At 46.8% G+C, this 16,023-nt stretch overlaps 1 protein-coding gene across 1 annotated transcript in view; it reads left to right on the top strand.

Moving 5' to 3' along the window:
* LOC109881048 (rho GTPase-activating protein 29-like) overlaps nucleotides 1-16,023 on the top strand; it is an 89,176-nt gene that overhangs the window by 25,409 nt on the left and 47,744 nt on the right.

The following is a 16,023-nucleotide window of genomic DNA, read 5'->3' as shown; positions in this document are numbered from 1 at the left end:
TACATCCGAACATTTCACCTGCGGGACAGGTACAGGATGGCAACAACAACTGCTCGAGTTACACCAGGAACGCACAATCCCTCCATCAGTGCTCAGACTGTCCGCAATAGGCTGAGAGGCTGGACTTGTAGGCCTGTTGTAAGGCAGGTCCTCACCAGACATCACTGGCAACAGCGTCGCCTTTGGGCACAAACCCAACATCGCTGGACCAGACATGACTGGCAAAAAAGTGCTCTTCACTGACGAATTGCGGTTTTGTCTCACCAGGGGTGATGTTCGGATTCGCGTTTATCGCTGAAGGAATGAGTGTTACACCGAGGCCTGTACTCTGGAGCGGGAGCGATTTGGTGGTGGAGGGTCCGTCATGGTCTGGGGCGGTGTGTCACAGCATCATCAGACTGAGCTTGTTGTCATTGCAGGCAATCTCAATGCTGTGCGTTACAGGGAAGACATCCTCCTCCCTCATGTGGTACCCTTCCCGCAGGCTCATCCTGACATGATCCTCCAGCATGACAATGTCACCAGCTATACTGCTCGTTCTCTTTTTGATTTCCTGCAAGACAGGAATGTCAGTGTTCTGCCATGGCCAGCGAAGAGCCCGGATCTCAAACCCATTGAGCACGTCTGGGACCTGTTGGATCGGAGGGTGAGGTCTAGGGCCGTTCCCCCCTGAAATGTCCGGGAACTTGCAGGTGCCTTGGTGGAAGAGTGGGGTAACATCTCACAGCAAGAATTGGTAAATCTGGTGCAGTCCATGAGGAGGAGATGCACTGCAGTACTTAATGCAGCTGGTGGCCACTCCAGATACTGACTGTTACTTTTGATTTTGACCCCCCCCCCCCCCCCTTTGTTCAGGGACACATCATTCCATTTCTGTTAGTCACATGTCTGGAACTTGTTCAGTTTATGTCTCAGTTGTTGAATCTTGTTATGTTCATACAAATATTTACACGTTAAGTTTTCTGAAAATAAACTCAGTTGACAGTGGAGGACGTTTATTTATTTTTTGCTGAGTTTATATTCTTTATTTTATTGAGATAATAAAGGTAGGAGAAATCGAGAGTCAGAAGAGAAGTTGTTCAGATTCTGTCCCATGCTGACTCCGGTAGCCTGGGCTGTACATACAGGCCATCTCATGCACACTTCTGATTGGCTCTTCTGAGAAATCCACACTTCTGATTGGCTCTTCTCAGAAATCCACACTTTTGATTGGCTCTTTTGAGATGTGACTTTCCCCAACAGTACTTTTGATTGTTCAAGATCTTTAAAGCCTACATATCCTGCTCAGCAAGCAATCAGTGGACTTTACCTTATTTTATTTATTGACAAAATACATTTAAAAATGACACAACAGAATCATTCACACACCTAGATTGGCTCTTTTGAAAAGATTGGTTTCCTTCAACTGTTCATGAGGAAAGATCGATCTAGGAAGACGTCCTTTTGACTGCGTAGGGACGCATCTGTTAAGAGCCTAATAGTACTTCTGATAGTTCTGATGTGACACAGAACTGATCATTGTGTGAACGGTGCCACGCTGACAAAGAAACCCACAGTTTCTACTTCCTACTTTCTAGTCTCTTGTCCCTGAAACCAAAGATTTTCTGTGCGCTCCAAGACAATGGACAATAAAGTATTTTTATTCTTCTTCAGTCTACCTAAATGATTAGCTACAAACCAGAGGATATTTTTATTATCTGCCCGAAATGTGATCTTTCCTCTGAGGGGGGAGATTCTTCATTTGGCTTCGGCACAAGAATGTTCCAGAACGGTGTAGAACTCTGGGTCGCAAATGGCACCCTCATCTCTACATAGTCCTCTGGGTCCCAAATGGCACCCTCATCTCTACATAGTCCTCTGGGTTCCAAATGGCACCCTCATCTCTACATAGTCCTCTGGGTCCCAAATGGCACCCTCATCTCTACATAGTCCTCTGGGTCCCAAATGGCACCCTCATCTCTACATAGTCCTCTGGGTCCCAAATGGCACCCTCATCCCTACATAGTCCTCTGGGTCCCAAATGGCACCCTCATCTCTACATAGTCCTCTGGGTCCCAAATGGCACCCTCATCTCTACATAGTCCTCTGGGTCCCAAATGGCACCCTCATCTCTACATAGTCCTCTGGGTCCCAAATGGCACCCTCATCTCTACATAGTCCTCTGGGTCCCAAATGGCACCCTCATCTCTACATAGTCCTCTGGGTCCCAAATGGCACCCTCATCTCTACATAGTCCTCTGGGTCCCAAATGGCACCCTCATCTCTACATAGTCCTCTGGGTCCCAAATGGCACCCTCATCTCTACATAGTCCCCTGGGTCCCAAATGGCACCCTCATCTCTACATAGTCCTCTGGGTCCCAAATGGCACCCTCATCTCTACATAGTCCTCTGGGTCCCAAATGGCACCCTCATCTCTACATAGTCCTCTGGGTCCCAAATGGCACCCTCATCTCTACATAGTCCTCTGGGTCCCAAATGGCACCCTCATCTCTACATAGTCCTCTGGGTCCCAAATGGCACCCTCATCTCTACATAGTCCTCTGGGTCCCAAATGGCACCCTCATCTCTACATAGTCCTCTGGGTCCCAAATGGCACCCTCATCTCTACATAGTCCTCTGGGTCCCAAATGGCACCCTCATCTCTACATAGTCCTCTGGGTCCCAAATGGCACCCTCATCTCTACATAGTCCTCTGGGTCCCAAATGGCACCCTCATCTCTACATAGTCCTCTGGGTCCCAAATGGCACCCTCATCTCTACATAGTCCTCTGGGTCCCAAATGGCACCCTCATCTCTACATAGTCCCCTGGGTCCCAAATGGCACCCTCATCTCATAGTCCTACGGGTCTTGGTCAAAAGTACTATTTAGGGAATCCTGTTCTAGCGATCGTAGGATTTGCATTCCAGCTTCATGCGGCGATTGGCGTGGCCTTCTCGAAATGTGTGTAAAGGCCAAACGTGTACCCATGCAGCTCCGTTCTTAGTTCCTTTACGGGTGACACACACACACACACACGCACACACACACGCACGCACGCACAGTATTGACTCACTGTTCGGCAGACAGATAGCTGCCTATCTCTGATCTGAGCATCATTCTGACCCAGAATGCATCTCCCTCATGTTGACACTGAGAGGTGCTTCAAGAATATGCTCAGAATGCGGAAAGGGAACCAAGAAGAAGGAATCGTCATCACCATGGAAACAAGGCATCCTGTCAGGTGTTTTCCTTTGAGTTCTTCAGTTCATTCACTAGACCCTCAAGTAGTGAATGTCACTCTAGTGCAGAGGTATTCAAAGTCGGGGTCGTGACCCAGGAACTGTAGTGGGGTCACCCCCCCCCAAAAAAGATACTAAAATGTTATAAATTGGAAACAAAAAATAAGAGTACACATAAATATATACAAGCGTTTTTGAAAAAGATCATTTAAATTAAAAAATATAATTTTTATTGAGTAACTGTATTTATTGATTTCTTTTCATTTTGATGAGAGATGAAAATGTAATACATTTAAGATTATTTGTATATAACCTCATGGGGGACACATGAGGGACACATGGGGGACACATGGGGGACACATGAGGGACACATGGGGGACACATGAGGGACACATGGGGGACACATGGGGGACACATGAGGGACACATGGGGGACACATGGGGGACACATGAGGGACACATGGGGGACACATGGGGGACACATGGGGGACACATGGGGGGACACATGGAGGGACACATGGAAGACACATGAGGGACACATGGGGGACACATGGGGGACACATGGAAGACACATGAGGGACACATGGAAGACACATGGAAGACACATGGGGGACACATGGGGGACACATGGAAGACACATGGGGGACACATGAGGGACACATGAGGGACACATGGAAGACACATGGGGGACACATGAGGGACACATGAGGGACACATGGAGGACACATGGGGGACACATGGGGGACACATGAGGGACACATGGAGGACACATGGGGGGGACATGGGGGGGACATGAGGGACACATGAGGGACACATGGAGGACACATGGAAGACACATGGAGGACACATGGAGGACACATGGAAGACACATGGAAGACACATGGAGGACACATGGAGGACACATGAGGGACACATGAGGGACACATGAGGGACACATGGAAGACACATGAGGGACACATGGAGGACACATGAGGGACACATGATGGACACATGATGGACACATGGAAGACACATGGAGGACACATGAGGGACACATGGAAGACACATGGAAGACACATGGAGGACACATGAGGGACACATGGAAGACACATGGAAGACACATGGAGGACACATGAGGGACACATGGAGGACACATGGAAGACACATGGAAGACACATGGAGGACACATGGAGGTCACATGAGGGACACATGGGGGACACATGAGGGACACATGAGGGACACATGGAAGACACATGGAGGACACATGAGGGACACATGGAGGACACATGGGGGACACATGGAGGACACATGGGGGACACATGGAGGACACATGAGGGACACATGGAGGACACATGAGGGACACATGAGGGACACATGGGGGACACATGAGGGACACATGAGGGACACATGAGGAACACATGGAAGACACATGGGGGACACATGGGGGACACATGAGGGACACATGGGGGACACATGGAAGACACATGGAAGACACATGGGGGACACATGAGGGACACATGGAAGACACATGGGGGACACATGAGGGACACATGGAGGACACATGGGGGACACATGAGGGACACATGAGGGACACATGGGGGACACATGGGGGACACATGGAGGACACATGGGGGGACATGAGGGACACATGAGGGACACATGGAGGACACATGGAAGACACATGGAAGACACATGGAGGACACATGGAAGACACATGGAAGACACATGGAAGACACATGGAGGACACATGGAGGACACATGAGGGACACATGGAGGACACATGGAAGACACATGAGGGACACATGAGGGACACATGGAAGACACATGAGGGACACATGGAGGACACATGGGGGACACATGAGGGACACATGAGGGACACATGGAAGACACATGAGGGACACATGAGGGACACATGGAAGACACATGAGGGACACATGGAGGACACATGGGGGACACATGGAGGACACATGGAGGACACATGGGGGACACATGGGGGACACATGGAAGACACATGGGGGACACATGGAGGACACATGGGGGACACATGGAAGACACATGGGGGACACATGGGGGACACATGAGGGACACATGGAAGACACATGGAAGACACATGAGGGACACATGAGGGACACATGGAGGACACATGGAAGACACATGAGGGACACATGAGGGACACATGGAAGACACATGAGGGACACATGGAGGACACATGAGGGACACATGATGGACACATGGAAGACACATGGGGGACACATGGAGGACACATGGAAGACACATGGAAGACACATGGAGGACACATGAGGGACACATGGAAGACACATGGAAGACACATGGAGGACACATGAGGGACACATGGAGGACACATGGAAGACACATGGAAGACACATGGAGGACACATGGAAGACACATGAGGGACACATGGGGGACACATGGAGGACACATGAGGGACACATGGAAGACACATGGAGGACACATGAGGGACACATGGGGGACACATGGAGGTCACATGAGGGACACATGGAGGACACATGAGGGACACATGGAGGACACATGAGGGACACATGGAGGACACATGGGGGACACATGGAGGACACATGGGGGACACATGGAGGACACATGAGGGACACATGGAGGACACATGAGGGACACATGGGGGACACATGAGGGACACATGAGGGACACATGGAAGACACATGGAGGACACATGAGGGACACATGGAGGACACATGGGGGACACATGAAGGACACATGGAAGACACATGGAGGACACATGGAGGACACATGGAAGACACATGGAGGACACATGGAGGACACATGGGGGTCACATGGGGGACACATGGAGGACACATGAGGGACACATGGAGGACACATGAGGGACACAGGGACACATGAGGGACACATGGAGGTCACATGAGGGACACATGAGGACACATGGGGGACACATGAGGGACACATGGAAGACACATGGAGGACACATGAGGGACACATGGAGGACACATGAGGGACACATGGGGGACACATGGGGGACACATGAGGGACACATGGGGGACACATGGAAGACACATGGAGGACACATGAGGGACACATGGGGGACACATGGAGGACACATGGAAGACACATGGAGGACACATGGAAGACACATGGAGAACACATGGAAGACACATGGGGGACACATGGAGGACACATGGAAGTCACATGGGGGACACATGGAGGACACATGAGGGACACATGGAGGACACATGAGGGACACAGGGACACATGAGGGACACATGGAGGTCACATGAGGGACACATGAGGACACATGGGGGACACATGAGGGACACATGGAGGACACATGAGGGACACATGGGGGACACATGGGGGACACATGAGGGACACATGGGGGACACATTGGGGACACATGTAGGACACATGAGGGACACATGAGGGACACATGAGGGACACATGGAAGACACATGGAGGACACATGAGGGACACATGGAGGACACATGAGGGACACATGGAGGACACATGGAAGACACATGGAGGACACATGGGGGACACATGGAAGACACATGGAAGACACATGGAGGACCACGAAATTACAGGAAAAAAAACAAAAAAAGTCAAGGGGGACACATGGAGGACACATGGAAGACACATGGAGGACACATGGGGGACACATGAAAGACACATGGAGGACACATGAGGGACACATGGGGGACACATTGGGGACACATGTAGGACACATGAGGGACACATGGAGGACACATTGGGGACACATGGAAGACACATGGGGGACACATGGAGGACACATGGAGGTCACATGAGGGATACATGGAGGACACATGAGGGACACATGGGAGACACATTGAGGACACATGAGGGACACCTGGAGGACACATGAGGGACACATTGGGGACACATGGAGGACACATGAGGGACACATGGAGGACACATGAGGGACACATGGAGGACACATGAGGGACACATGGGGGACACATGGAGGACACATGAGGGACACATGGACGACACATGAGGGACACATTGGGGACACATGGAGGACACATGGAGGACACATGAGGGACACATGGAGGACACATGAGGGACACATGGGGGACACATGGAGGACACATGGAAGACACATGGGGGACACATGGAGGACACATGGAAGACACATGGAGGACACATGGAAGACACATGGGGGACACATGGAGGACACATGGAAGACACATGGAAGACACATGAGGGACACATGGAGGACACATGGAAGACAGATGGAGGACACATGGAGGACACATGGAAGACAGATGGAGGACCACGAAATTACAGGAAAAAAACCAAAAAAGTGAAAACGGAACGCATGTCCAACCTGTTGAGAATACTACTCAGTTCTCTTCTACCAAAACCCTTCCAATCAGCAGATCCAACCAGCAGATCCAACCAGCAGATCCAACCAACAGATCCAACCAGCAGATCCAATCAGCAGATCCAACCAACAGATCCAACCAGCAGATCCAATCAGCAGATCCAACCAGCAGATCCAACCAGCAGATCCAACCAGCAGATCCAACCAGCAGATCCAACCAACAGATAAATGTTGTTTACGAACGTCACAACGTTCAACCAACACTGACAAGTCACTTTATGACGTAGATTCAGTACAGAAACCAGCTGCATCTATTGATGTTTTATACTGGAGCTGGGCAATATGGACAGAAACCAGCTGCATCTATTGATGTTTTATACTGGAGCTGGGCGATATGGACAGAAACCCGATACATTTTGATAAATTGCCTGATTTGATGTGTAAATGATAAATAGAACAAAATGTTTACAACAATCTGCACCACATTTGTTTTGTTTTTAAACGATCCTTTAAACTGCTACTAGTTTAATGGTTGTAGTCATCAATCGTCCCGTAAAAAATCACCCGTTTTAGCAAACTGATTCTCATTTAAAACTTCACGTTACTCTAATATAGGCTACTAATGGAAATGAACGATAGGAGACAACCCTGCCACTTGAAAGATAGGAGATAACCCTGCCACTTGAACGATAGGAGATAACCCAGCCACTTGAACGATAGGAGATAACCCAGCCACTTGAACGATAGGAGATAACCCTGCCACTTGAACGATAGGAGATAACCCTGCCACTTGAACGATAGGAGATAACCCTGCCACTTGAACGATAGGAGATAACCTTGCCACTTGAACAACAGGAGATAACCCTGCCACTTGAACGACAGGAGATAACCCTGCCACTTGAACGACAGGAGATAACCCCGCCACTTGAACGATAGGAGATAACCCTGCCACTTGAACGATAGGAGATAACCCTGCCACCCGAACGATAGGAGATAACCCTGCCACTTGAACGATAGGAGATAACCCTGCCACTTGAACGATAGGAGATAACCCTGCCACTTGAACGATGGGAGATAACCCTGCCACGTGAACGATAGGAGATAACCCTGCCGCGTGAACGATAGGAGATAACCCCGCCACTTGAACGATAGGAGATAACCCCGCCACGTGAACGATAGGAGATAACCCCGCCACTTGAACGATAGGAGATAACCCTGCCACTTGAACGACAGGAGATAACCCGGCCACTTGAACGACAGGAGATAACCCCGCAACTTGAACGATAGGAGATAACCCCGCCACTTGAACGATAGGAGATAACCCCGCCACTTGAACGTTGGAAGATAACCCCGCCACTTGAAGATAGGAGATAACCCCGCCACTTGAACGATAGGAGATAACCCCGCCACTTGAACGATAGGAGATAACCCTGCCACTTGAACGATAGGAGATAACCCTGCCACTTGAACGATAGGAGAAACCCGGCCACTTGAACGACAGGAGATAACCCTGCCACTTGAACGACAGGAGATAACCCTGCCACTTGAACAACAGGAGATAACCCTGCCACTTGAACGATAGGAGATAACCTTGCCACTTGAACAACAGGAGATAACCCTGCCACTTGAACAACAGGAGATAACCCCGCCACTTGAACGACAGGAGATAACCCTGCCACTTGAACGACAGGAGATAACCCTGCCACTTGAACGACAGGAGATAACCCTGCCACCCGAACGATAGGGGATAACCCCGCCACTTGAACGATAGGAGATAACCCCGCCACGTGAACGATAGGAGATAACCCCGCCACTTGAACGATAGGAGATAACCCTGCCACTTGAACGACAGGAGATAACCCGGCCACTTGAACGACAGGAGATAACCCCGCCACTTGAACGATGGGAGATAACCCCGCCACTTGAACGATAGGAGATAACCCCGCCACGTGAACGATAGGAGATAACCCCGCCACTTGAACGATAGGAGATAACCCTGCCACTTGAACGACAGGAGATAACCCGGCCACTTGAACGACAGGAGATAACCCCGCCACTTGAACGATAGGAGATAACCCCGCCACTTGAACGATAGGAGATAACCCCGCCACTTGAACGTTGGAAGATAACCCCGCCACTTGAAGATAGGAGATAACCCCGCCACTTGAACGATAGGAGATAACCCCGCCACTTGAACGATAGGAGATAACCCTGCCACTTGAACGATAGGAGATAACCCTGCCACTTGAACGATAGGAGATAACCCTGCCACTTGAACGATGGGAGATAACCCTGCCACTTGAACGATAGCAGCAAAAATGCGTGCAATAAGTGATCAGTGTGGTTGGTGCTGTTTTAGTTTATCAGCCTTTAGTCCTAGTTCATTACAATTCCTGTGTATGTTTCCTCTTGTCTCATCTCTGCAGATCTCTTCACGCTTTTACACTGTTTTGTGGAGTAAAGATCCTTTCAATGCACAACAGCATCTGATGGAAACATACACAGCAACATCCCCAAAGTGACATCTGTTGTCGTGTTGACTATACAGTACTTTATAGTCCTGTCTCTTCAGAGTGGGGCCATATTTACAAAGTGTTTTATAATTTTTTTTATTATAATGAATTAAGGTTAGAGGGAATAGGAGGAACCTGATCCTTGCTCATTGAAAGCACAAATCTGACCTAAGCTTTGTCTCCCCTGGTCATGATCCAGACAGGTCTTATCCACCTCTCTCTTTCTGCTGTCTCTCTCTGCTCTCTCTGCTCTCTTTCTGCTCTCTTTCTGCTCTCTCTTTCTGCTCTCTCTCTCCTCTCTATTTGCTCTCTCTCTCTGCTCTCTCTGCTCTCTTTCTGCTCTCTCTGCTCTCTTTCTGCTCTCTCTGCTCTCTTTCTGCTCTCTCTCTCTCCTCTCTATTTGCTCTCTCTCTCTGCTCTCTCTGCTCTCTTTCTGCTCTCTCTGCTCTCTCTCTGCTCTCTCCTCTCTTTCTGCTCTCTCTCTGCTCTCTTTCTGCTCTCTCTGCTCTCTCTCTATTTGCTCTCTCTCTCTGCTCTTTCTGCTCTCTCTCTCTGCTCTCTCTGCTCTCTTTCTGCTCTCTCTCTCTCCTCTCTCTATTTGCTCTCTCTCTCTGCTCTCTCTGCTCTCTTTCTGCTCTCTCTGCTCTCTTTCTGCTCTCTCTGCTCTCTTTCTGCTCTCTCTCTCTGCTCTCTCTCCTCTCCCTATTTGCTCTCTCTCTCCTCTCTCTCTCTCCTCTCTCTCTCTCTCTCTCTCTTTCTCTCCTCTCTCTCTCCTCTCTCTCTCTCTCCTCTCTCTGTCTGCTCTCTCTCTCTCTCTCTCTCTCTCTCCTCTCTCTCTGCTCTCTCTCCTCTCTCTCTCTCCTCTCTCTCTGCTCTCTCTCTCTCTCTCCTCTCTCTCTCTCTCTCCTCTCTCTCTCTCTCTGCTCTCTCTCTCCTCTCTCTCTCTGCTCTCTCTCTCTGCTCTCTCTCTCTGCTCTCTCTCTCTCCTCTCTCTCTCTGCTCTCTCTCTCTTTGCGACCCTTTCCTGAGCCTATTCTGCCGCTTAAGGGATCCCCTTGTTATCATATGCAAATTAGCCCAGAAATGGTCGATTAGTGCACATCTGACAATAAAAATAAGTGATACCTACCAAAGACAGAATGACCAATCATTAAACACTTTCCCTCTAAGAAACACACTGCTCATTGTGGTCACTGAGTGTTCTCATGCAGTGAGGGAAAGGAATGTAACAATGCCTCCTGGCCCGGACTTGAATAATGCAGTTCCCATATTTGTCGGGTTGTGATTGGTGGCAACGACTGGTGGGATCATTGTTGTAGAACTGCAGGATGTCCTGAGGAAGACGCTCAGCGCTCCGGCCTCTACAGGGGCCTCTACAGCACGGCAGCATTCAGGGGCAGGGCCAAGAGGCACCTCTATGTACTTCTCTTACACCCCATTGGTCTCCTGAGGTGCTGCCCAGGCCTGGAACGTGGGTTAACGTTGGCTGTGGATTGCTCCCTCCTCTCCAACCCCTTTCCGAAGGTACCAGTAGACAAGAATGTATTTGTTAGAGGGACTGAACAGCAACAGCAACAGCGACAAAACATCAACAGAGATTTTGATTTTTAGTTTTGTGTTGACTGGTTGGTTAGTCAGACCTCCTGCATTATCAGGAAACAGTGGAAGTGTTAAGAAAAGGTTTTTGAAGAGAAGCTCTGCTGTACTGGGAGGGGTGAGGAAACTAAGTCAGCAACGCTTTGGTTCAGACTTCACGGCTGAGCAACCACGATAGAACCAGGAGGTATCAGAGTGTTAGCTCAGCAACCACGATAGAACCAGGAGGTATCAGAGTGTTAGCTCAGCAACCACGATAGAACCAGGAGGTATCAGAGTGTTAGCTGAGCAACCACGATAGAACCAGGAGGGTACCAGAGTGTTAGCTCTCAGGTTGATTGACTGAGCAGGCGGGACAGGTGAGGAGAGAGAAACAGACGGGGGTAAGTTTAACGATGGTCGTTTTGAAGGTTTTCTCAGTGTTCGTCGATGAGTTTTTAAGCTGCCTGAGTCGTTTCCTGTGGCGGGGAGACAGGAAGTGAAGTTGGATTTCTGTCTTCTCCTCTCTCTCTCTCTTTCTCTCTCTCTCTCTACCTCTCTCTCGCTCTCTATCTCTCTCTCTCTCTCTCTCTCTCTCTCTCTCTCTGTCTTTCTCTTGGGCTGCTTTCTGCAAATGTCCTCTCTCTTACTGAACTGAACTGTCTCCTGTGTGAGAACGCTAACGTGCGCCGACGTCTTCTCGAAAGATTTGTCGACACTTCGTTGTCCCAAAAAACATTTGGACAACATATTTTCGGGAATTGCTAACAGGTACGGAAATATGTCTGTAATGGTGACAGGCTCAGTGAGCATGTGACCTGTGTTGAAGAGGTTTGATTGACAGATTGGAAAGCTATATTACCACAGGATAATAGATTGGAGAGATGGTGTGTTTTGCACCATTCGGTTCTACTCTTCAAAAAAGATTTTCAATACATTTTTTTGGACACACAGAAAGATGTCCCAAATGGACATCCTTGACTGTGTTCCTGTTAGTCTCTATGTACTGTATGTCTATATCAGTGTGTTCCTGTTAGTCTCTATGTACTGTATGTCTATATCAGTGTGCTCCTGATAGTCTCTATGTACTGTATGTCTATATCAGTGTGTTCCTGTTAGTCTCTATGTACTGTATGTCTATATCAGTGTGTTTTAACATCCTTGACTGTGTTTCTGTTAGTCTCTGTGTACTGTATGTCTATATCTCTGTGTTTCTGTTAGTCTCTATGTACTGTATGTCTATATCTCTGTGTTTCTGTTAGTCTCTATGTACTGTATGTCTATCTCTGTGTTTCTGTTAGTCTCTATGTACTGTATGTCTATATCTCTGTGTTCCTGTTAGTCTCTATGTACTGTATGTCTATATATCTGTGTTTCTGTTAGTCTCTATGTACTGTATGTCTATATCTCTGTGTTTCTGTTAGTCTCTATGTACTGTATGTCTATATCTCTGTGTTTCTGTTAGTCTCTAGGTACTGTATGTCTATATCTCTGTGTTCCTGTTAGTCTCTATGTACTGTATGTCTATATCTCTGTGTTCCTGTTAGTCTCTAGGTACTGTATGTCTATATCTCTGTGTTCCTGTTAGTCTCTATGTACTGTATGTCTATATAAGTGTGTTCCTGTTAGTCTCTATGTACTGTATGTCTATATCAGTGTGTTTTAACACTTCTGCCCAGTTTATTGTTGAAAGGGACCATCCCATCACAGTTTCCTCACTATCTGCTCCCCAACAGAAAGAGAGGAAGTTATGAAATGTAGCCTATTTTTAAATGCTTAACCTTGCCCAATGAATGAAGTCATTCTACTGTGTTGATCTAATCAGGACTACTGTGCTACTTGTTATCTACTGTGTTGTTCTAATCAGGACTACTGTGCTACTTGTTATCTACTGTGTTGTTCTAATCAGGACTACTGTGCTACTTGTTATCTACTGTGTTGATCTAATAAGGACTACTGTGCTACTTGTTATCTACTGTGTTGATCTAATAAGGACTACTGTGCTACTTGTTATCTACTGTGTTGATCTAATCAGGACTACTGTGCTACTTGTTTATCTACTGTGTTGTTCTAATCAGGACTACTGTGCTACTTGTTTATCTACTGTGTTGATCTAATAAGGACTACTGTGCTACCTGTTATCTACTGTGTTGATCTAATCAGGACTACTGTGCTACTTGTTATCTACTGTGTTGATCTAATAAGGACTACTGTGCTACTTGTTATCTACTGTGTTGTTCTAATCAAGACTACTGTGCTACTTGTTATCTACTGTGATGATCTAATAAGGACTACTGTGCTACTTGTTATCTACTGTGTTGTTCTAATCAGGACTACTGTGCTACTTGTTTATCTACTGTGTTGATCTAATCAGGACTACTGTGCTACTTGTTATCTACTGTGTTGATCTAATCAGGACTACTGTGCTACTTGTTATCTACTGTGTTGTTCTAATCAAGACTACTGTGCTACTTGTTATCTACTGTGTTGATCTAATAAGGACTACTGTGCTACTTGTTATCTACTGTGTTGATCTAATAAGGACTACTGTGCTACTTGTTATCTACTGTGTTGTTCTAATCAGGACTACTGTGCTACTTGTTATCTACTGTGTTGTTCTAATCAGGACTACTGTGCTACTTGTTTATCTACTGTGTTGATCTAATAAGGACTACTGTGCTACTTGTTATCTACTGTGTTGTTCTAATCAGGACTACTGTGCTACTTGTTTATCTACTGTGTTGATCTAATCAGGACTACTGTGCTACTTGTTATCTACTGTGTTGATCTAATAAGGACTACTGTGCTACTTGTTATCTACTGTGTTGTTCTAATCAGGACTACTGTTCTACTTGTTATCTACTGTGTTGATCTAATCAGGACTACTGTGCTACTTGTTATCTACTGTGTTGTTCTAATCAGGACTACTGTGCTACTTGTTATCTACTGTGTTGATCTAATCAAGACTACTGTGCTACTTGTTATCTACTGTGTTGATCTAATCAGGACTACTGTGCTACTTGTTATCTACTGTGTTGATCTAATCAGGACTACTGTGCTACTTGTTATCTACTGTGTTGATCTAATAAGGACTACTGTGCTACTTGTTATCTACTGTGTTGATCTAATCAGGACTACTGTGCTACTTGTTTATCTACTGTGTTGATCTAATAAGGACTACTGTGCTACTTGTTATCTACTGTGTTGATCTAATCAAGACTACTGTGCTACTTGTTATCTACTGTGTTGATCTAATCAGGACTACTGTGCTACTTGTTATCTACTGTGTTGTTCTAATCAAGACTACTGTGCTACTTGTTATCTACTGTGTTGATCTAATCAGGACTACTGTGCTACTTGTTATCTACTGTGTTGATCTAATCAGGACTACTGTGCTACTTGTTTATCTACTGTGTTGATCTAATCAGGACTACTGTGCTACTTGTTATCTACTGTGTTGATCTAATCAGGACTACTGTGCTACTTGTTATCTACTGTGTTGTTCTAATCAGGACTACTGTGCTACTTGTTTATCTACTGTGTTGTTCTAATCAAGACTACTGTGCTACTTGTTATCTACTGTGTTGTTCTAATCAGGACTACTGTGCTACTTGTTATCTACTGTGTTGATCTAATCAGGACTACTGTGCTACTTGTTATCTACTGTGTTGATCTAATAAGGACTACTGTGCTACTTGTTATCTACTGTGTTGATCTAATCAGGACTACTGTGCTACTTGTTATCTACTGTGTTGTTCTAATCAGGACTACTGTGCTACTTGTTATCTACTGTGTTGATCTAATAAGGACTACTGTGCTACTTGTTATCTACTGTGTTGATCTAATAAGGACTACTGTGCTACTTGTTATCTACTGTGTTGATCTAATCAGGACTACTGTGCTACTTGTTTATCTACTGTGTTGTTCTAATCAGGACTACTGTGCTACTTGTTTATCTACTGTGTTGATCTAATCAGGACTACTGTGCTACTTGTTTATCTACTGTGTTGATCTAATAAGGACTACTGTGCTACTTGTTATCTACTGTGTTGATCTAATAAGGACTACTGTGCTACTTGTTATCTACTGTGTTGATCTAATCAGGACTACTGTGCTACTTGTTATCTACTGTGTTGATCTAATCAGGACTACTGTGCTACTTGTTTATCTACTGTGTTGATCTAATAAGGACTACTGTGCTACTTGTTATCTACTGTGTTGATCTAATCAGGACTACTGTGCTACTTGTTATCTACTGTGTTGATCTAATCAGGACTACTGTGCTACTTGTTATCTACTGTGTTGTTCTAATCAGGACTACTGTTCTACTTGTTATCTACTGTGTTGATCTAATCAGGACTACTGTGCTACTTGTTATCTACTGTGTTG

Source organism: Oncorhynchus kisutch, linkage group LG30 (genome assembly GCF_002021735.2).
Source record: "Oncorhynchus kisutch isolate 150728-3 linkage group LG30, Okis_V2, whole genome shotgun sequence".
Classification (NCBI taxonomy): Eukaryota; Metazoa; Chordata; class Actinopteri; order Salmoniformes; family Salmonidae; genus Oncorhynchus; species Oncorhynchus kisutch.
Note: the sequence above shows the minus strand (reverse complement) of the source record. Positions and strands in the feature narration are given on the sequence as shown.